Genomic DNA, 24992 nt, shown 5'->3' on the forward strand with positions numbered 1-24992 from the left:
AGGTGTAAAGTATGTAAATATTTTTGTAAGAAATTGATTAAACATATTGGCCAGTCATTGGCATTCGTCGTGTGATAAGTTTTTACTGGTTTGAGTTAAAAGACTGGTACATATGATAAGTTTTATTGCATCTTTTATTGAAATCTTCAAGTATTCAATATTATTATGAGTCTAGGTAAAAAAAAAAAAAATATTTTGAAACAAGAAGCTTATTTTTTATGTAACGTGTATCCACTTTCCATCTGCGATCTAAACCTTTATGTTTTCCTTTTTATTATTGATCTGGATGTACATTATTGTATAAGCGTAAATAAATGTGAATTGAAAATGTTATTCTGATGTAACATTTGCATCAATTATTATGTCATTAAATTACGTATTCCAAGATTTCTGTGTTTTTTTGTCATTTTGGAGCGGTTTCGAACCTACCCCAAGAATACATATGTTATCAGAAATAATAGTAACCCTTTATATTTTCACTTGAAATTTTCAGAGATGCAACATTGATAACTGCTTGTAACATGTATAAGCTTACAACAGAAATTTCTCTGTTATTTTTTGGTTTACAAAAGTGGACGTAAATGACAATTAAAATCGTCATGTCGGCTATGTTTGGTCACAGAAGTACAAGGCTACTACGACTTTATTTTGCTTCATTTGGATAATATAGTGATGTTTTTTCAATAAGAGCAACATATTTAATGAAACTATGACCATAAAGAAAGAAAAAAAATTTAAATTTTTGTTGGTCTGCGGTACCTAGTATTATTGTGGCACTGGCCGCTTTTGTTTGTTTGTAATCAGGTTTGCCTGGTTTGATTTGTGTCTCTGTTCTCGTGTTTGCAAACACGGTTTGTTTTCCCGGCGCTACGGTCACTGGTACGAGCTGTACCACCGATATTGAATGAATGCATGAATGAATGAATGTTTAACGACACCCCAGCACGAAAAATACATCGGCTATTGGGTGTCAAACTATGGTAATGCAAATAAATAAAGTGATGATCAACATCAATATAAAAATTCAAGACTTAAACAAAAACAGTGTAAAGAACTGTATTAAAAACACAAATATCACAGAATTTTACGGTTACTGAATTTTACTCAAAACTTCAATTTTGTGCTGTATTGGCCATTCTCAAAGAGAATGTTACACCCCTGCACCACGGTGAGGTTACAGTACACGCAGGGGCACCGATATTGTGTCCGAGCTCGGGCTTGTATAAATATGGAAAATGGTGCCGAGTGTTTTGAGGGCGGACTCGTCTCCTTTAATGAATGTGTCCCCAGTTTGGGTGTGATAAAAGATGGCGGTAGTGTTTGTCATGTTTGTTATCGTTTTTTGCCAGAAAATAAATGCATAGAGTGTTGGGTTCTGACCCTTGATTAGCATCTGTCTAATGCCTGGGTGTGGTATTTGTTTGTGTGCCTGTGTTTTAGTTTTTGTGTGTATTCGTGTGTTCGATAGGATTTGGTATCTGTTAGCTAATGGCACCTCGGGGTGGATTTCGTCTATTCCGTTGGCTTTATCCTCTGTGTCCTCTACGTGCGATTCCTCCCTACTGATATTTAACTCGCACTTCCTTTTGGAGGCAGTGCGAGTGGTACTGGGGGCATTATCTACTGTTGATTTGGAAGCTAGTTTGATGGCCTGTTCTATATCGTCCCTTTTTGGATTGGCCGAGACAAATTCAACGTCACTATCTATATATTATGGGTCTTATCTTGAGCGTTGTTTTCCTGTTGGCGCGCGGGGTGGCGATAGGTCGAGGGGTTGGTAGGGGTGGGGTGGGGGGGGGGGGGGGGGGTTGGGGGAGGAAGTTTCACTTTTATTAGAGTTTTCCATTATTACGTTAACCTTTATGATGCTGTTTTCCTCTGTTTGCTTCTGTTGCGTAGGTTGTGTTGTTGGTGTCCATTTCTATTTCTATTTCTATTTCGTTTAAGGTCTCTTTTGTTTTACTAAGTACTAATATATGCAAAACTGGTAAGAGAAGGTTACTAATAATATTTGGGTACAGATTAACTATAAGCAAAAATTACATTTTTTTGTGCTAAAAATGCTAATATAACTTGCACCAAATATATCAACGTAATTCTAACTAATAACTTGACTATCAAACTATTGAATAATTACTTTCCTACCTTGGTCCTAAGTTCAGTACTGCTCCTAGCTGGTGATGCGAGTCTTTTATGTTATAGCATAGCTTTTATAAAGGTTATACACCACCATTAATTACTCTACGCAGTTCAATACAATGTCTATGTCAGAATATATTCTGTGAAAAATACATCACTGTCAAGAGGGTCATGTGACTACTAATTTTTGGGAGTGCTATCGACTGACAAGTACCGTGTAAATAAATCAAATCAAATCAAATCATTTATTTATATATGAATCATATAAACATGGCATGGTATACATTGGACAACATACATAATTAGAATATAAAATGGTAAGATCAGACATATAGTAATAATAATCATGACAATGATTAACTAAGTATAGTATTGAAAAATTATCTGAACATGAACACTGCATTCCGAAATTCTACAGTACTAAGTATAGTATTGGGGAATTATCTGAACATGAACACTGCATGCCGACATTCTACGTACCGTACTAAGTAACGTACTGGGGAATTATCCTTTCGATTCCATCCAGAACTTTTATTGCAATTTTTACGTGATACTGAGTTTTATTCTAAATTTTAATTATATCTATCTGTGATATTTGTATTTTTACACAGTCCTTTACACTGTGTTTTTATTTACCTGTTGAATTTTTATATTGATGTTGATTATCAAATTTGTTTTGCTTTTACCATAGTTTGACACGCAATAGCCGATGTATTTTTCGTGCTGGGGTGTCGTTAAACATTCATTCATTCATTCATTCATACTGAACATGAACATTGCATGCCGACAGTCTACAGTACCGACTAAGTATAGTATTTGGGAATTATATGAACATGAACATTACATGCCGACAGTGCAGTACTGACACAGTGGTGAAGACGTCGTAACGTACCGTGTTAGGACCTACCTATATATGAACACTGCTATATTCGGGAGTTTTACTGGGCATGCAATGGTTTTATTCATGTCAGATCACCTACAGCAAATCAAAGTGACTAAGGTCCGCACCGTTCCAGTCATCTTGTCAAGTCGAAAAGACATATACCAGAGCGATCAGAAATATTATCTACTACAAATATATCAGGTCGATCAGAAAAACCTTTAGCCCGAGTACTCTGGCTAAAAGACGTCAAGGGTTAGAGTTTAAACGGACATTCCCGAGTTTGCTGCAATTTTTAAGTCGTTATTAACTAACAGAGACTTTTTAACGACTGTAATTACATATCAAATATATTTTTTCTGCATAAAATATTAGTGGCTGTATATTAAACGTTCTGATCATTATAATATTTGTACTACGTTAAATTTCATTTTGTTTCCTAAAATGTTTTATTTTCGTACGTACGAAATTATTTGAAGACATCATCCAGTTTGGGCTTCTTACAAATATTAAGACATCCAGAAACACATTGAATATACAAAGTCAGGAATGTCCCTTTAATACATAGTATTAGAATTTAATACATATTGTTAGAGTTTAATACATGTTGTTAGAATTTAATACATATTGTTAGAGGTTAATACATGTTGTTAGAATTTAATACATATTGTTAGAGGTTAATACATGTTGTTAGAGTTTAATACATAATGTTAGAGTTTAATACTTAGTGTTAAAGTTTAATACATAGTGATAGTACATAGTGTTTGTGTTTTATACATATTGTTAAGAGTTTAATACATATTGTCTGATAGAAATTACACCTTAGTCACTTTGATTTGCTGTAGGTGATCTGACATGAATAAAACCATTGCATGCCCAGTAAAACTCCCGAATATAGCAGTGTTCATATATAGGTAGCTCCTAACACGGTACGTTACGACGTCTTCACCACTGTGTCAGTACTGCAGACTGTCGGCATGTAATGTTCATGTTCAGATAATTCCCAAATACTATACTTAGTCGGTACTGTAGAATGTCGGCATGCAATGTTCATGTTCAGTATGAATGAATGAATGAATGAATGTTTAACGACACCCCAGCACGAAAAATACATCGGCTATTGGGTGTCAAACTATAGTAAAAGCAAAACAAATTTGATAATCAACATCAATATAAAAATTCAACAGGTAAATAAAAACACAGTGTAAAGGACTGTGTAAAAATACAAATATCACAGATAGATATAATTAAAATTTAGAATAAAACTCAGTATCACGTAAACATTGCAATAAAAGTTCTGGATGGAATCGAAAGGATTCCATCACAGTTCGTGGTCCAAATATATCTTTTCGAATTTCTTCCAAAAACTGACACTCCACCAAAATGTGACGCACAGTCAGAGTATTGTAGACTGTCGGCATTCAATATTCATGTTCAGATAATTCCCCAGTACGTTACTTAGTCAGTACTGTAGACTGTCGGCATGTAATGTTCATGTTCAGATAATTCCCCAATACTATGCTTAGTCAGTACTGTAGATTGTCGGCATGCAATGTTCATGTTCAGATAATTCCTCAATGCTATACTTAGTCAGTATTGTAGATTGTCGGCATGCAATGTTCATGTTCAGATAATTCCCCAGTACGTTACTTAGTCAGTACGGTACGTAGAATGTCGGCATGCAGTGTTCATGTTCAGATAATTCCCCAGTACGTTACTTAGTCAGTACTGGTAGTACTATATCAAATAACTTCCGGCTGGGTCAAAGTTCGAGGTGCACCGAACTTTTGATAGAGAAGTGAACACCACAAGTCCTGTGATTGGTTATAAATGTGAGTGTGTTGGTTGTAAAAAATAATAGTTTCATCTGGGTAAAATAAATGTGCAATTTTATTTCATCTAGTACCAATGTGTCAAGTAGCCTTGTGCTTGAAACATGTATGGGGTACCTGTAAAAAAAAGTACTCAAATTTTGTGCGAAACTAGGGTAGTCATAGACGCTACCCGTTATCTCAGAAACGAGCAGCTTGACCACCATTTTTTTCTGATTCACTTTAAGTGTAAGGGGTGGTAGTATTTATATCCGTGGCGTTTATGTCGGTTGATACGTTGCAGGTAGGAGTTTTAGCCGCATATGTTACTATTGTCGTCTATGGGATTTGATTTGGTAGTATACACCCTACTGTACGTAGAATGTCGGCATACAGTGTTCATGTTCAGATAATTTTTCAGTACTATACTCGGTTAGTACTGTAGAATGTCGGCATGTAGTGTTCCTGTTCAGATAATTTTCCAATACTATACTTAGTCAGTACTGTAGAATGTCGGCATGTAGTGTTCCAGTTCAGGTAATTTTCCAATACTATACTTAGTACTGTAGAATGTCGGCATGTAGTGTTCCTGTTCAGGTAATTTTCCAATACTATACTTAGTCAGTACTATACTCAGTCAGTACTGTAGAATGTCGGCATGTAGTGTTCCCGTTCAGATAATTTTCCAATACTATACTTAGTCAGTACTGTAGAATGTCGGCATGTAGTGTTCATGGTCAGATAATTTTTCAGTACTATACTCAGTTAGTACTGTAGAATGTCGGCATGTAGTGTTCCTGTTCAGGTAATTTTCCAATACTATACTTAGTCAGTACTATACTCAGTCAGTACTGTAGAATGTCGGCATGTAGTGTTCCCGTTCAGATAATTTTCCAATACTATTCTTAGTCAGTACTGTAGAATGTCGGCATGTAGTGTTCCCGTTCAGATAATTTTCCAATACTATTCTTAGTCAGTACTGTAGAATGTCGGCATGTAGTGTTCCCGTTCAGATAATTTTCCAATACTATACTTAGTCAGTACTATAGAATGTCGGCATGTAGTGTTCCTGGTCAGATAATTTTTCAGTACTATACTCAGTCAGTACTGTAGAATGTCGGCATGTAGTGTTCCTGTTCAGATACTTTTCCAATACTATACTTAGTCAGTACTGTAGAATGTCGGCATGTAGTGTTCCAGTTCAGGTAATTTTCCAATACTATACTTAGTACTGTAGAATGTCGGCATGTAGTGTTCCTGTTCAGGTAATTTTCCAATACTATACTTAGTCAGTACTATACTCAGTCAGTACTGTAGAATGTCGGCATGTAGTGTTCCCGTTCAGATAATTTTCCAATACTATACTTAGTCAGTACTGTAGAATGTCGGCATGTAGTGTTCCAGTTCAGGTAATTTTCCAATACTATACTTAGTACTGTAGAATGTCGGCATGTAGTGTTCCTGTTCAGGTAATTTTCCAATACTATACTTAGTCAGTACTATACTCAGTCAGTACTGTAGAATGTCGGCATGTAGTGTTCCCGTTCAGATAATTTTCCAATACTATACTTAGTCAGTACTGTAGAATGTCGGCATGTAGTGTTCCTGTTCAGGTAATTTTCCAATACTATACTCAGTCAGTACTGTAGAATTTCGGAATGCTGTGTTCCTGTTCAGGTAATTTTCCAATACTATACTTAGTACTGTAGAATGTCGGCATGTAGTGTTCCTGTTCAGGTAATTTTCCAATACTATACTCAGTTAGTACTGTAGAATTTCGGAATGCAGTGTTCCTGTTCAGGTAATTTTCCAATACTATACTTAGTACTGTAGAATGTCGGCATGTAGTGTAAAGGTAACGGGTTTTGACAAAGACTATATCATCAGTTTATGTCAGAATTACCAAATGTTTCACATCCAATAATCAATGATGAATGTATCAGTGATGTTAAGCAAAACAAGATCTTAACCTTCATTTCTGCAACTACCCCTCCCTCCGTTCTGAACATAAGCGTACGAGACCGGGAAAATGTGCTAACCTAAGACCTTTTTACCATGTATTTCCATCACATTCTACCCTCAACATTAGTTGTACTCTATGTAAAAATGCGTAGTGATTCGTTTGCATTCCTATATAGCTGTTTGGTAGCAATGCATCTCCGTTTAATTCGGGCAAAAGCCAGCCTGCCCCATACCAAAATGGTAGCCCGTACGCTTCAAATCACCATATCTGTGTACATCCATAGGCGTACGGGCTCCGGTTGTTTTTTGGAAGGGTGGGGTGGAGGGCAGATTTTTGCCCGAATTAAACGAAAATGCCCGAATCTAGATAACATTATTTATTCGTATTAGAATTACTGCCAAACAGCTATATAGGGTTGCAAGTGAATCACTGCTAATTTTCACATGGATTACATCTAATATTGTGGGTAGAATGATGGAAATAATGTTGAAAAGGTTCCAGGCCAGCTCATTTTGCTTGAATATTGGGCTATTTCATGCTCCAACCAGTGCACTACGACTGGTACATCAAGGGCCGTGGTGTGTGCAATCCTGTCAATGGGATACTGAATATAAACGATCCCTTGCTACTCCATATTCATTACTATTCACTATTATAATATTCACTTCACATTCATTAGTATACATGTACATAATTATAATGTACACATGATATTCATACATTTCAATTTCATAACAATACATATAATCTACCCTCCACATGATTTACACACTTTTCTTAATTATGCATATAATCTACACTGCAATCATTAATATAAATGTATTCTGCATTCTACAATTATTATTATATATATATATGATCTACACTGCACATTCATTACTATATATATAAAACGGAATGTGTTGTCTAGATTATATGAATAATAATGAACTGGAAGTGCAGATTATGTGTATAACAATGAATGTGGGGTGTAGATTATATTTATAATAATGAATGGGGAGTGTAGATTATATGTTTATATGTATAGTAATGAATGGGAGTGCAGGTAATGTTTATAGTATTGAAGTGCAGATTATATGTATAGTAATGAATGGGGAGTGTAAATTATATGTATAATAATGAATGTGGATTACTGATGATATATATATATATATATATATATATATATATATATATATATATATATATATATATATATATATACATACACGCCAGTGCCAGGTCTGCCCACTGTTTCATGCACGTAAGCGGGATCGACCGCGTAGATTGTAGGCCCCATGTATGTGGTTGAGTTAAAGAGCATCCTTTTTATGGATACCTCGATAGCTCAGTGCATCGTGGTTAGTCTTGAAATTTGCGGGCGATTCGGTGCCACAGGTTCGAGTCCCAGCAACGGCATGGGACAATTTGTGAGGCCAGAAAGGATTTAATTATCCCCTGCGCCATTGCGTTAATATCTATGTATGTAACAGTCAACATACATACAATATATAGATATTCATACATCAATACATATATAATATATATATATATATATATATATATATATATATATATATATATATTAATGGATGTGAAGTGTAAATTATACGTATAATAATGAATGGGAAGTGTAGATCATATGTATAGTAATGGATGGGGAGTGTAAATTATATGTGTAATAATGAATGGGAAGCGCAGATTATGTGTATAATAATGAATGTTAAGGATATGTTATATGTATAATAATCCTATATCGACCGTGCATCAGGCGACGCTTTACCACTGGGCAATGTTACGCCGCATATGTTTCGAGATAATCATGAATATAACTTGTTAACATGGTTAGTATCGTGGTATATGTATATTATTGTTTTATACGCTGATATCCACATGTTACTAGCATGCACCAAAATTAAGTTACCTTTATTTCATCATCTTTCTTCTGTTTTGTTAAATATAATAATTGTTAATTTTTAACGGAAAATAGTTTTCAAGGTCGTCTAAAATTAACTTTTCTTCCTTTGTCTTTCATATCGTCCATTCATATCGTCCATCTAACTTCCTTTAGTTAAAAAGAATTATAATTGTCTTTAAACAAACAATGGTTGTTCATATCGGATCTCTGCGTATACAAGGTAGCACTTAACTGGAATGGTATGGGTCTGAAGTTATGATTTTTTTTGGTTATAAAATATGAACCTGTTTAAAAGGTTTGGTTTGTTTAACGACACCACTAGAGCACATTGATTCATTAATCATTGGCTATTGAATGTCATTTGGTAATTTTGACATATAGTCATCAGGGGAAACCCGCTACATTTTTATTCTAATGCACGTTCCCATAGCACATACCACCGCCTTTGATATACCAATCATGGTGCACTGGCTGGAACGAGAAATAGCTCAACCGACGGGATAAACATGTTTAAGACCAAGCTTTGCAATGTTATCTCCACATAATTCCCCTCGTTTAGATTCGCCACTGAGATTTATACCAACTTTTACAAAGTGCACTGGCCATACAAACATCAAAAACAGTAAAAAAAAAAAATTATGTCAGTGCTTAAACATTATTATAGCCTACGTCTAATGGTGGAGTGCATATTATTCAGAGGGAGTGCATATTATACATATAATATAGACTGGGGGAGTGTATATTACATGTATAATATGCACCGGGGAGTGCTTATTCTACGTATAATGTTGACTGGGGAGTGCAAATTCACGGGAGTGCAAATCATATGTGACACCGGGTCTCTGTTGGCGCAAACTACAGATCTGGCAGCAGAAGACATAGGACATGTTCTATATTTTGACAGCGCCAAAATAATGAATATAGATAAAATTCATATAAGAAACATATTAATTTATTAAGTTTTAAACCCATACCATCTCAAATAACATTTTATTGGGGGTAAAAGTTCAGTGTAAATTAAAACAAAACTTCTGTACAAATTACCATCAAACTGCATAGGTTACCACTTTTTATTTCTAATACAGGTTTTAAGGCAACTGATGGAACATCCAAGGTAATCTGAATGACACAACCATAATACATGATCAGAGCCGTATCTCTGCACAAAACAGAGTCGAATGGGCATTTGGCAAAATAGTGAATGATTCCATGGATCTCTATCTAGTGCCTCGTCTATAGGATACGGAAGCGTATTAGTGAATGATTCCATGGATCTCTACCTAGTGCTTCATCTATAGGATATGGAAGCGTATTAGTGCCATCACACACAATAAAATTATTTTATTTTTCAACATTTAAACTTGAAAAAATCAACTTTAAACTTGGAAAAATCAAGTTTATGCTTATCCTGGGCACACACATCTCAGCTATCTGGGCTGTCTTCCCAAGACAATGGGTTAGTGATTAGTGAGAAAGAAGAGGGTGTAGTGGTCTTACACATACCCACCGAGTCGTTAAAACTCGCTCTGGGTGGGAGCCGATACCGGTCTGCAAACCCTGTACCTACCAGCCTTATGTCCGATGGCTTAACCACGACACCACCGAGGCCGGTCCCACTGTAACGCACGTTAAGGTTCTCTCTGAATGATTAAACTTTATAAAAAAAACCCCGTAAAAATAGATTTAAATTTTAAAAAGTGATCATATGGCTACTATTCAAGGTTATTTAGTTGGCGCTTTAAAACTATATAATTTGTATTATTGTATTTTGCTATTAATTGTTCGTGCAAACGTACAACGACAAACTAAACGACTCTCAATCGACAACAAATTCTAAAACTATTAAAAGGTAATTTCTATTTGTATACTGGATGAGGAAAAACAACCTCGGCAAGACTACATGTACATATTGACATTCAATAAAGGCACCTGTTGTACGCTAAATATAATAATTATCACTGGCAAGTGACATGCATAAAATGTGCCAGGGGCGAACACAAAATGGCATGTTCGTGTTATTACAAGTTTCTATAGAACTGTTCTGCACATATATTTAGAAGCCTGTTATTACAGTGGTCGGGTAGCGCGTGTTCTGTCATTGCTAGGCTACACACATTTAATAGTTATAGACGCGGTGCCAGTCGTCGCACACATCATGATCATCTATTGATCAGCAAGAGGTTTTACTTTCTTTATGAAATGCAGGCAAATTCGCTCCTTATGACTACTATAAAACACGGTCCTGGCAGTAAATTAGTGTGCAGTGTTTTACATTGCGATGCTTTTACTCAACTGTTCACGTACAGGTGAGCTCGACCCCGCCCACACCTCCTACGCACCTGCCATCTCCCATAATGCATGTAGCCAAGATGGCGCGGAAGTTTGTGTCTAGTGTGTTAACTTCTGTCAACAAACGGAATTTCCTTCAACAGTAGATGTAGCAGATTGTGTCATCAAGGAACTTTTAACGAGGTGAGTTTTGCGACAGACTCTTGTTCTAATTTCAGATTTGGACGTGAGAGACGACTATGTATGTTTTGTTGGCGCTTGTACGAGTCAGCTGGCGACACGGTCGCTGGTTGATCAGCGAGTTTCCTGGTTGCGTGGATGGCCATTTGACGAAGCTCGTACACAACTTGTGCTGGCTTGTCGTCTTCAGCCAGCCCGCATCCGTGTCTTGCTGCATTATATTTATAGAACGACATTGTTGTACAGTCACGTAATGGATTTTTAAATTATAACTAATCTTTGAGACGCATCTCTCGTTTTTAGAGGCAGTTTTCTGGTAGTAAATCTAAGATTAACAAACCGTAACAAGTTTATTGAGCGTAAATAAAGTCAGGAAAAGTCGTCTTTTGGGAAGGAAATAAATAGCATGTTTGTTTAATGACACTTTGGTATATTTTTAAACTGTGGGTATTTTTTATTTAACAAAGTTAATTATGTCCTCAGATCTATACCAGTGTAAGAGGAAACCCATGGCTGCCACTTAAGTTACTCGTTACAAATTACAACAAGATATCCTTGTACCTGCTTTTCCACAAACGTAACATCACATAACACCATATAATACATATAATACAATATCACTAAGAAGTGATGTGTTTGTCTTTGGAGATTGAACCTACAATGCATGAGACCACAGACAAGTGCTCTACTACTGATATGAGCGAGCTGTGTCAGATTGCTCCTCTTATTGTGGATGGGCGGGGGTTAGCTCAATCAGTTGAGTACTCGCTTGAGGTGCTTGCATTGCATGATCGAACTGCATCAGTGGATCCATTCAACTGATTGGGGTTTTCTCATTCCAACCAGTGTACCACAACTGGTCAAAGGTCATTGTATGTGCTTTGCTGTCTGTGGGAAAGTGCATATAAAAGATCTTTGCTGCATTAGAAAAATATGTAGTGAGTTTTCTCTGATGACTACTTGTCAGAATTACCAACTGTTTGGCATCCAGTAGCTGGTGATTAATAAATCAGTGTGCTCTAGTGGTGTTGTTAAACAAAACAAACTAACTTCTTGGGAAGGAATCTTCAAGTGAGTATTACAATGCATGTTTATTTCTGTGTGTAACTGACAAAGTCCACATGTGGTACAGCTAGCTCTGGCACTTGCTACATTCACCAATTGCAAATTTTGAAAGCAGTTGGCAAATTTTGTTTTAGTTTGGCAAAATAATTTCATGTAATAATTGACATTGTTTACAAACTGACTAACAATTTCTGCAGTTTAATCGACAACTTGGTGAATTGTTTGACTCCCCCAGAGCTAATCGTGTGTAGGTATTATTTTTCATTTGGGTGGACAAGCACATAAAGTTCAGTTAAAGTGTGTTTTATTCAATGGCACCACTAGACCATATTGATTTATTAATCATTGACTAAATTGGATATCAAACAATTGGTAATTGCGACACATTGTGTTAGAGAGGAAACCTGCTATATTTTCCATTAGTAGCAAGAAATCTTGTATATGCATCATCCCACAGACAGGATATACTAGATGTGGCGCATTGGCTGGAACAAGAAATTGCCCAATGGACCCACCAGCAGGGATCAATCCCAGACCGACTGTGCATCAGATGTGTGCTTTACCATTGGCTAATGTTCAGAGCTATATGACATATAATTAGCCTTACTTTGAGGTTGGGGGAAATAACTGTATTATGTTTGTTCATACTGGAAGTTTAAAAAAACTATTCAACTATGTGATACATCAGTTGGGACTATATTTTTAAAATCATTATGGATGCTGTTGAAAAATATGTCAAACAGTGGGTGTTACATGATAGTGAATCTGTCAAATACCTTTTGGAATGGGCCAAGTCAGTACATGTATGGAAAACAAATTATGTTAGGAAGCCCTGTGATGGAAGGGCTTGCTCACTACATGGACAGTTTGTGATCAGGAAGCCCTGTGGTGGAAGGCCTTGCTCACTACATGGACAGTTTGTGATCAGGAAGCCCTGTGGTGGAAGGGCTTGCTCACTACATGGACAGTTTGTGATCAGGAAGCCCTGTGGTGGAAGGGCTTGCTCACTACATGGACAGTTTGTGATCAGGAAGCCCTGTGGTGGAAGGCCTTGCTCACTACATGGACAGTTTGTAATCAGGAAGCCCTGTAGTGGAAGGGCTTGCTCACTACATGGACAGTTTGTGATCAGGAAGCCCTGTGGTGGAAGGGCTTGCTCACTACATGGACAGTTTGTGATCAGGAAGCCCTGTGGTGGAAGGGCTTGCTCACTACATGGACAGTTTGTGATCAGGAAGCCCTGTAGTGGAAGGCCTTGCTCACTACATGGACAGTTTGTGATCAAGAAGCCCTGTAGTGGAAGGGCTTGCTCACTACATGGACAGTTTGTGATCAGGAAGCCCTGTGATGGAAGGGCCTGCTCACTACATGGGCAGTTTGTGATAGTGCTCACAGATAAAGCCTCAAATAACATGATCATTATTGTAAGCAGTGATTACCGTAAATCAGGAAATGTTAACGAGGATAAAATGTTAGCGAATTTATTGAGGCCAAACAAAAGACTAATATTTCATGTCGCTAAATTTGAAGAGACTGTTCTGAAAACCTTTTGTGCGATTGTTTTGGGGTGATTAACTGGACACAAAACAATTGTTACATGTTACAGATGATAGTAGGTTCTTACATAAGCTATGTAACATCAACATATATCAAAATAATTATTTCAGCCCACATTACAAATTGAGCTTATTTTTTTAAATATCCAGTAATGCCGACCTTGCTGAAGTTTTATGTTACTTATATGGATTTTGCAATTTTTTTAGATTGCTAATATTTTATGATTTACAGTGTATTAATTGTTTTAAATCAAACTTGGCCATATGATTAGAGTAGTATTACAAATAAAGCCCCTGTTGTCCGAGGGAGAAAGATGTGAAAACGTTTAGTCTGTCCTTCTCTTATGTGGTTTGAATTTAAAATCTGAGGTCTGGTCCACTTCTCCTGTGCACCAGATTCCAAAACTTCATACAATGAGAGTTGAAGTTTGTTTTGTTTAATGACATCACTAGAGCACATTGATTTATTAATGATTGGCTATCGGATGTCAAACATATAGTCAGTTTGACACAGTCATAAAGAGAAAAGCTGCAAAATTGTTTCCATTAGTAGCAAGGAATCTTTTATATGATTCACTCACAGACAGGATAGCACATACTACAACCATTGATATACAAGTCGTGGTGCACTGGCTGGAACGAGAAATAGCCCAATGGGCCCACTGACTGGGATTGATCCTAGACTGACTGCGCATCAGGTGTGTGCTTTACCACTGGGCTACGCCCCGCCTCAAGAAGAGATAATCACACGGTCCAGCATGTGTAGGGTGTGGACGTTCTGGGTATTGCCACAAAGTCTTTACCACTGGGCTACGCGCCGCCTCAAGAAGAGATAATCACACGGTCCACCATGTGTAGGGTGTGGACGTTCTGGGTATTGCCACAAAGTCTTTACCACTGGGCTACGCGCCGCCTCAAGAAGAGATAATCACACGGTCCAGCATGTGTAGGGTGTGGACGTTCTGGGTATTGCCACAAAGTCTTTATCAGTGGGCTACGCGCCGCCTCAAGAAGAGATAATCACACGGTCCAGCATGTGTAGGGTGTGGACGTTCTGGGTATTGCCACAAAGTCTTTATCAGTGGGCTACGCACCGCCTCAAGAAGAGATAATCACATGGTCCAGCATGTGTAGGGTGTGGATGTTCTGGGTATTGCCACAAAGTCTTTATCACTTGGCTACGCGCCGCCTCAAGAAGAGATAATCACACGGTCCAGCATGTGTAGGGTGTGGACGTTCTGGGTATTGCCACAAAGTCTTTACCACTGGGCTACGCACCGCCTCAAGAAGAGATAATCACATGGTCCAGCATGTGTAGGGTGTGGACGTTCTGGGTATTGCCACAAAGTCTTTATCAGTGGGCTACGCGCCGCCTCAAGAAGAGATAATCACATGGTCCAGCATGTGTAGGGTGTGGATGTTCTGGGTATTGCCACAAAGTCTTTACCACTGGGCTACGCGCCGCCTCAAGAAGAGATAATCACATGGTCCAGCATGTGTAGGGTGTGGACGTTCTGGGTATTGCCACAAAGTCTTTACCACTGGGCTACGCCCCGCCTCAAGAAGAGATAATCACACGGTCCAGCATGTGTAGGGTGTGGACGTTCTGGGTATTGCCACAAAGTCTTTATCAGTGGGCTACGCGCCGTCTCAAGAAGAGATAATCACACGGTCCAGCATGTGTAGGGTGTGGACGTTCTGGGTATTGCCACAAAGTCTTTATCACTTGGCTACGCGCCGTCTCAAGAAGAGATAATCACACGGTCCAGCATGTGTAGGGTGTGGACGTTCTGGGTATTGCCACAAAGTCTTTACCACTGGTCTACGCGCCGCCTCAAGAAGAGATAATCACACGGTCCAGCATGTCTAGGGTGTGGACGTTCTGGGTATTGCCACAAAGTCTTTATCACTTGGCTACGCGCCGTCTCAAGAAGAGATAATCACACGGTCCAGCATGTGTAGGGTGTGGACGTTCTGGGTATTGCCACAAAGTCTTTACCACTGGTCTACGCGCCGCCTCAAGAAGAGATAATCACACGGTCCAGCATGTGTAGGGTGTGGACGTTCTGGGTATTGCCACAAAGTCTTTATCACTTGGCTACGCGCCGTCTCAAGAAGAGATAATCACACGGTCCAGCATGTGTAGGGTGTGGACGTTCTGGGTATTGCCACAAAGTCTTTATCACTTGGCTACGCGCCGTCTCAAGAAGAGATAATCACACGGTCCAGCATGTGTAGGGTGTGGACGTTCTGGGTATTGCCACAAAGTCTTTATCAGTAGGCTACGCGCCGCCTCAAGAAGAGATAATCACACTGTCCAGCATGTGTAGGGTGTGGACGTTCTGGGTATTGCCACAAAGTCTTTACCACTGGGCTACGCGCCGCCTCAAGAAGAGATAATCACACGGTCCAGCATGTGTAGGGTGTGGACGTTCTGGGTATTGCCACAAAGTCTTTATCAGTGGGCTACGCGCCGCCTCAAGAAGAGATAATCACACGGTCCAGCATGTGTAGGGTGTGGACGTTCTGGGTATTGCCACAAAGTCTTTATCACTTGGCTACGCCCCGCCTCAAGAAGAGATAATCACACGGTCCAGCATGTGTAGGGTGTGGACGTTCTGGGTATTGCCACAAAGTCTTTATCACTTGGCTACGCGCCGTCTCAAGAAGAGATAATCACACGGTCCAGCATGTGTAGGGTGTGGACGTTCTGGGTATTGCCACAAAGTCTTTATCAGTGGGCTACGCGCCGCCTCAAGAAGAGATAATCACACGGTCCAGCATGTGTAGGGTGTGGACGTTCTGGGTATTGCCACAAAGTCTTTATCAGTGGGCTACGCGCCGCCTCAAGAAGAGATAATCACATGGTCCAGCATGTGTAGGGTGTGGACGTTCTGGGTATTGCCACAAAGTCTTTACCACTGGGCTACGCGCCGCCTCAAGAAGAGATAATCACATGGTCCAGCATGTGTAGGGTGTGGACGTTCTGGGTATTGCCACAAAGTCTTTACCACTTGGCTACGCCCCGCCTCAAGAAGAGATAATCACACGGTCCAGCATGTGTAGGGTGTGGACGTTCTGGGTATTGCCACAAAGTCTTTATCAGTGGGCTACGCGCCGCCTCAAGAAGAGATAATCACACGGTCCAGCATGTGTAGGGTGTGGACGTTCTGGGTATTGCCACAAAGTCTTTATCACTTGGCTACGCCCCGCCTCAAGAAGAGATAATCACACGGTCCAGCATGTGTAGGGTGTGGACGTTCTGGGTATTGCCACAAAGTCTTTATCACTTGGCTACGCGCCGTCTCAAGCGCCGTCTCAAGAAGAGATAATCACACGGTCCAGCATGTGTAGGGTGTGGACGTTCTGGGTATTGCCACAAAGTCTTTATCAGTGGGCTACGCGCCGCCTCAAGAAGAGATAATCACACGGTCCAGCATGTGTAGGGTGTGGACATTCTGGGTATTGCCACAAAGTCTTTATCACTTGGCTACGCCCCGCCTCAAGAAGAGATAATCACACGGTCCAGCATGTGTAGGGTGTGGACGTTCTGGGTATTGCCACAAAGTCTTTATCACTTGGCTACGCGCCGTCTCAAGAAGAGATAATCACACGGTCCAGCATGTGTAGGGTGTGGACGTTCTGGGTATTGCCACAAAGTCTTTATCAGTGGGCTACGCGCCGCCTCAAGAAGAGATAATCACACGGTCCAGCATGTGTAGGGTGTGGACGTTCTGGGTATTGCCACAAAGTCTTTATCAGTGGGCTACGCGCCGTCTCAAGAAGAGATAATCACACGGTCCAGCATGTGTAGGGTGTGGACGTTCTGGGTATTGCCACAAAGTCTTTATCAGTGGGCTACGCGCCGTCTCAAGAAGAGATAATCACACGGTCCAGCATGTGTAGGGTGTGGACGTTCTGGGTATTGCCACAAAGTCTTTATCACTGGGCTACGCACCGCCTCAAGAAGAGATAATCACATGGTCCAGCATGTGTAGGGTGTGGACGTTCTGGGTATTGCCACAAAGTCTTTATCAGTGGGCTACGCGCCGCCTCAAGAAGAGATAATCACACGGTCCAGCATGTGTAGGGTGTGGACGTTCTGGGTATTGCCACAAAGTCTTTATCACTTGGCTACGCGCCGTCTCAAGAAGAGATAATCACATGGTCCAGCATGTGTAGGGTGTGGACGTTCTGGGTATTGCCACAAAGTCTTTACCACTGGTCTACGCGCCGCCTCAAGAAGAGATAATCACACGGTCCAGCATGTGTAGGGTGTGGACGTTCTGGGTATTGCCACAAAGTCTTTATCAGTGGGCTACGCGCCGCCTCAAGAAGAGATAATCACACGGTCCAGCATGTGTAGGGTGTGGACGTTCTGGGTATTGCCACAAAGTCTTTGAGACTAAGTGGAATTAACTACATGTCTTGGATATGGATTTTCTGTATATTGCCAGGAAGTCTGGAACTTAGATTTACTTGAAATCACCCATTCTCAATTCAGATCAAAGTTCATTCGCCAGATATTATGTTAGCAACCTTAGTTGGAGTTATCTCCCTTGATGTATTGGGTGAAAGTAATCGCCCTTGTTTTTCACTCTTCCTTCTCCTTTTGTATTTGTCAAGTAAAGTTGTGTTTTACTTTCTAAGTTTGTGTTTCTGATCAGTAACTATTAGGGTGGCAACTTTTCTCTTAACTGGCGTGGTGGCAGCAGGTATCGAAACCACGCGTCTGAACACAAGCAGACTTTCTCGTAAGCTGTCCTGTATAGTTTTACTACGTCACGTAGCTGATCGGTTCGACGTTTAGCTCGCCTGTAACACACATTATTTCATCGTAGTTCTACAACACCAACACACCATGGCACAGACACACCGCGCTCCAAAACAATGGTCTCTAACAAAAGTAGAAACAGTAAATTCATTCGAAAACTGGCGTCAAAATATAGTGTACACGTTGTCACTCGATCCCAACTTCAGCCGTTTCCTGGCCGATGGATATACGTGGGATAAGAAGTCCCGTGCAGAACCCACAAGAGGTTTCGCTGACGATGGTGAACATATCCCAGCAAGACAACGTCTTACAGCTCAACAAAAAAGCAACTACTTAGACTTGATGTTGGGACAAATTGCAAATTATTGCCCCATCATATCTCGCAACACCATAATCAAAACATCCACATCTCTGCCTTGCATCTGGCAGTCAATACGCCTACATTTTGGCTTCCAATCCACCGGGGGTCATTTTCTGGATTTTGATGAAATTCAACTACAGCCAGAGGAAAGACCGGAAGATCTCTTTCAGCGCCTAACTGCATTTGTAGAAGACAATCTACTCACACATGATAGTGGCATCAGTCACCATGGTGACCAGGTTGCTGAAGATGAGGAAATGTCTCCATCTCTTGAGAACTTCATTGTTCTTCAGTGGCTGAGACTTATCAATAAAGACTTACCTAGACTTATCAAACAAAGGTATGGCACAGAACTTAGATCAAGAACTTTAGCATCAATCAAGCCAGAAATATCACAAGCTTTGCCGTCATTAATCGATGAATTACGCACATCTGAAGATGCAAAGGTCATGCGCTCTTCAGCAACAAATACCCAGACACCAACAGGCTAAGCATTTTACCTCTCGGACGCCATCCAAAGTATGCCCCATATGCAAAGCAGCAGACCGTTCCTATGATCATTTCCTGAGCCGTTGCAAACACCTTCCTGAAAGTGATCGCAAATTCCTTCTAAAAGCTCGACAAATAATCAACGTAGCTGACAACCAGGACTCTGCAGACACTGATGACGACGAACAAAACGAATCGCCATCTGAATCTCACCAGTCTTCTAGTGCTTCTACACTGAGAGTGCAGATCAGACAGTCACCTTACATAAATGTGTTTTACAAACATAACAATGTGGTCCTGTTACTCCTACCGAGTTAGCCATAGCAGTCGCTAGTCTCAATTCCCGCATTCGAAACCGTGGCGTATCATCTCGTCAAATGTGGACTCGGAGAGACCAATTCACAAGCAGCCAATTACCCCTTTCTGACCAACAACTTATTACAGACCAACACTCCGCCAGATTATCAAACCACCCACACAGTGAATTATCCAAAACTCCTAAAGGAATCCAATCAACCATGCCTTCAGTACACATTGGAGATTTAGTGTATCTGTATTGTGACCGAAATAAGACATGTGCACATAATCGATATCTTGTTGTGAACATTGACGGGCCATGGTGCGACATCTGCAAATTTGTTGGATCACAACTTAGAAACTGTTATCATGTTAAACGTTCTGAGTGTTACCTAGTACCAAACAAGACTTGTCAAATTCCACAGTGTACTTCCGGTGACACAGATAATGATGATGAAACACCCCCAGATCCTGACGTTGACACAAGTTATGATCTTCCTCCGATTCCAACTGAGATCGCCTCGCTGCTACCAGACATATCTTCACAATCACTGGACAACATCCTGGACACAACAACGGAGGACTCGCTACTCCCCTCCAGACCACGACAACGGATAAATCTACCAGGTCGATTTAAGGATTTTGTGTTGAACTAACATTCACCATGTTTTTTGTTCTAACCACGGCATAGAAATATACTGTGTCAGTGTCATGAATCTGCATTTAACTATCGTTTACCATGTTTTATTCCAGACCCCAATGACAAGAACATCTACCGCGTCGATTTTGACGATTTTGTGTTTTGTTTTAATAGTAACCATACATTTATTATACTCACAGACAGTAAGTTCTAACCTTAACATTAACAGTACAAAAACAAAAAGAAGAAAAAAAGTGGTTACGCCAGATATTATGTTAGCAACCTTAGTTGGAGTTATCTCCCTTGATGTATTGGGTGAAAGTAATCGACTTGTTTTTCACTCTTCCTTCTCCTTTTGTATTTGTCAAGTAAAGTTGTGTTTTACTTTCTAAGTTTGTGTTTCTGATCAGTAACTATTAGGGTGGCAACTTTTCTCTTAACTGGCGATTAATAATTTATTAAAACATTCTACTTTTTACCATTATTCTCTATGAACATGATTAAGATTTTCTGACTAATCTGATTAAATGAAAACAAATGAATCTGTCTAAAAGATTTAATTTTACTTCAAACTGTTATATTGGAGATCTTTCAATAATGTCAGGATGTTGTTGCACATTTGGAAATAATGTAAATCAAAGTGACACCGACCTACACACTAAGCTGTATGACAAAAGAGATAATTTCAGGTTTCCAGTTTTCACTTTAATTCAAGCAGTATACCTTCTGCTCTAGCTTTTGGTGTCATCGTATTTATAAGTTCTGAGATCAGTACTTTAGGCATCCTCATCACAGCTAGCTCTGGGTAAGCAAAACAATTCACTAATTATCTTCAAATATGCAAAATCCACTTCTATTTTTCAATAAAATATCAGTTATTACATGAAATGTTTTTGCAAAATCAAAACAAAATTTGTCAATTGTTCCTGAAATTGGCAAGTGGCAGAGCTAGCCCTGTTCATTGTGTACTGATTGAAAACAAAGCCATATTATTCTAGTACAGAGATTCTTGGGGTCTTTCAACAAGTTTTATGGTCGATATTTATCTAAATATGATGTATCACTGACCTGGCTGGTGCTAGTTTATATTTGGAATCTGTACATACCATTTCCATCTTTTTGGTGAAACTCTTGTTTATACTTTTTGTCATTTCACATGAATATTATCATGATAAACATTTATCTATATTACTACAACAATTTATAAACATGATAAACATTTAAATATCAGTATTGTAATGTAACAATTAATACATTGTATTACCACAACATACAAAAATGTTATCAGTATTATCAAGATAAACTTTTATTAATATTACCACAACTGTTTATTAATTACCACAACATACAATTATCAACATTATCATGATAAACATTAATATTGCCACAACAATTTATTAATATTACCATAATATACAATTATCAATATTATCATGATAAACATTGATCAGTATTACAGAAATATCAATATTGACACAATAGATATTTATGAGTATTGACACAATACCCATTGGTCGATATTAGCACAACAAAGTCGTATTAATGTCAACTTAAAGTTTCTCTTCTCTGCCTCTTATCAATGGTACAAAGTGAAATGAACTGATCATTGATTGGTGAAGTTTTTCATTAGTACCGTATATCTTCGCCTATAAGTCAAATTTTTTTCACCCAAAAATTATTTTATAACTTGGGGGGTCGACTTATAAGAGGGTAAAAAATTTTCCGTTTTGGGGATTATTTTACAAGTTTTATTGTTGAAGTTTGCCCTGTATTTATACTCAAATATGTTAATTTCACACATTTGTTTTTTAATAACCCTTTTTTTGGACATTAGAACGGTTTTGGTTATGCAAAATGGCGTGCGATCTCACTCGCGTGCCAAGAGAACAGTCCACTTAGTTAAAATAACAGTCATCACTAATAGCAAAAATGTCAACAATACTAACTACCTGTTGCCTGAGTTTATTTTGAAATCTGGTCACTGGCATTAATGGTTGTTCAAACAATGTTTTGTTGGTGATTAACTTCAGCTTAGACTGATATCTGCAGTTCACTGGAGCAATAGGGACATACATAAAAACCAGTGTACTTTCCAGAGTTATCCTCCTTACATGTATTAATATGGCGGCAAAACATGTGATTAACTGATACTTTCAGTTTTAATGTAGTGATCTGTTGTCAGTGTTTATAAATAAAGTTGTTGTCTGTGCACAAAACCATGCTGTACAGTGCCATACGGTAACAGCCAAACAGCTTTCACTATCTACTAAGGGAATATTTCGTTTTGATGCTATGTTACTTGTTTGCTATGTACAAAACGTTATAACCAAAGTTTGTAAAATAATTTTCATTTGTTCAAATATTGTACATTATTGTTCTCATGTGCTGAAAATAAGAAATACTTCAATATTTATAAGTTGTTTTTCATGGGTCGACTTATAAACGGGTCAATACAAAAAATAAGTTTTCAGGGCTTGAAATTAGGGACTCGACTTATAGCCGAGATCGACTTACAGGCGAAGATATACGGTATGTACTGCTTCTGTTTACAGTGCTGCACACAATAAAATAGGCATGGCTAGCATTCATAACACTGTTCTCCACCAAGACACACAATAACTCTGAGAAATAGACCAAAACAGGACACATTGGCAATTGTTACTTAACAGCATCAATGAAAACAATATATGTCTGTCTGTCTGTCTGTCTGTCTGTCTGTCTAGAGCTGTTTCCTTCATCCCTATATCAAAAAGGGAAATGTAACCTATGGAATTTGATGGAAACTCTCTCTCTCTCTCTCTCTCTCTCTCTCTCTCTCTCTCTCTCTCTCTCTCTCTCTCTCTCTCATACACATATATACATACATACAATATACCCATACACATACACATACACATTCATATACATATTTGTAGTTTAATAAAATAAATGATAACAGCATGTTTATATACATCAATTTTTATCTGTTGATTAACTTCCATGAATGAAAAACGGTCTCTAGAGCCCTATGTACAGAGTAATGATGAATACACACTTAGGTTTGTACATATAGCCGAGTAAGGTTCAGGTGTATCTGCCATCAGCACGCTTTATGACTTACACCATTTACTAATGTGTAATGATGGATACACACTTAGGTTTGTACATATAGCCGAGTACGGGTCAGGTGTATCTGCCATCAGCACGCTTTATGACTTGCACCTCTTACTAATGTGTAAATGAAAGTGGTCTCTGAGATACATATATTTGTAGTTGTTAACAATAACACACAGCTACAGACACTAACAATAACATACAGCTACAGGACACTAACAATAACACAGCTACAGGACAGACTAACAATAACACAGCTACAGGACAGACTAACAGTAACACAGCTACATGACAGACTAACAATAACATACAGTTACAGGACATACTAACAATAACACAGCTACAGGACAGACTAACAATAACACACAGCTACAGGACAGATTAAAAATAACACACAGTTACAGAACAGACTAACAATAACATACAGCTACAGGACAGACTAACAATAACACAGCTACAGGACAGACTAACAATAACACACAGCTACAGGAGAGACCAACAACACAGCTACAGGACAGACTAACAGTAACACAGCTACATGACAGACTAACAATAACACAGCTACATGACAGACTAACAATAACATACAGCTACAGGACAGACTAACAATAACACATAGCTATAGGACAGACTAACAATAACACACAGCTACAGGACAGACTAACAACAACACACAGCTATAGGGCAGACTAACAATAACACACAGTTACAGGACTCCGTCCATCAATAACTGAAAACCAATGCCATGAGGCCATTGGTAGACTTGCTGCTGGTGAAAGTGTTAGGAACGTTGCTTGTCACTTTAATGTCCACCCGATGACAATACTGCGTCTACGGTATCGTTTGCAACAAACTGGAGCAGTAAAAGACAGACGTCGCTCCGGTCGGCCACGTGCGACAATGCAAAGAGAGGACCGGTATTTAGTGACGCCATCACGCCGCCGTAGATTCCAAGGTGCTCCCAAGTTGGCGGCCGACATACGACTGGCTACTGGCACAATGGTTCACCCTCAGATCATTCGTAATTGACTCCATGACGCTGGTTTAAGAGCTCGTCGCCCTGTAGTAGGGGTTCCATTAACACGACGTCATGTCGCAGAACGCTTGAGGTGGGCCAGGATTCATCAGCAGTGGCGTCTTAGACAGTGGAACGAAGTCTTGTTCACAGATGAATCCCGATTCTGTCTAGAGTTTGAGGATGGTAGACTAAGAGCATGACGTTGGCGAGGCAAACGTTACGACGCTGCAAACATCATCGAGCTTGACAGTTACAGCAGAGGCAGCATCATGGTCTGGGCGGGAATTCATTCCAACGGCAAAACTGACCTGGTTACTGTTAATGGAACATTAACTGCACAACGATATTGTGTCGAAATCATTACACCTGTTGTCTTGCCATTTATGCAACGCAACCCTACGTTCACATTTCAGCAAGACAATGCCCACCCTCATTCCGCCCACATAGCTAACAAACTTTTGCAGAGAAATCACATTCAAGTCTTAGACTGGCCAGCCAGATTCCCCGACCTTTCCCCCATTGAACACATGTGGGACATCT

General features: G+C 39.3%; 1 protein-coding gene across 1 annotated transcript in view; it reads left to right on the plus strand.

Moving 5' to 3' along the window:
* Window positions 1–11032: 11032 nt before the first annotated feature.
* LOC121371904 (diacylglycerol kinase iota-like) overlaps window positions 11033–24992 on the plus strand; it is a 314790-nt gene continuing 300830 nt past the window's right edge. Inside the window, exon 1 of the mRNA XM_041498140.1 lies at window positions 11033–11162. The gene's annotated coding sequence lies outside the window, so the exon portion shown is untranslated. The remainder of the gene's footprint in view (window positions 11163–24992) is intronic.

The sequence above is a fragment of the Gigantopelta aegis genome, chromosome 4, assembly GCF_016097555.1.
Source record: "Gigantopelta aegis isolate Gae_Host chromosome 4, Gae_host_genome, whole genome shotgun sequence".
NCBI lineage: Eukaryota > Metazoa > Mollusca > Gastropoda > Neomphalida > Peltospiridae > Gigantopelta > Gigantopelta aegis.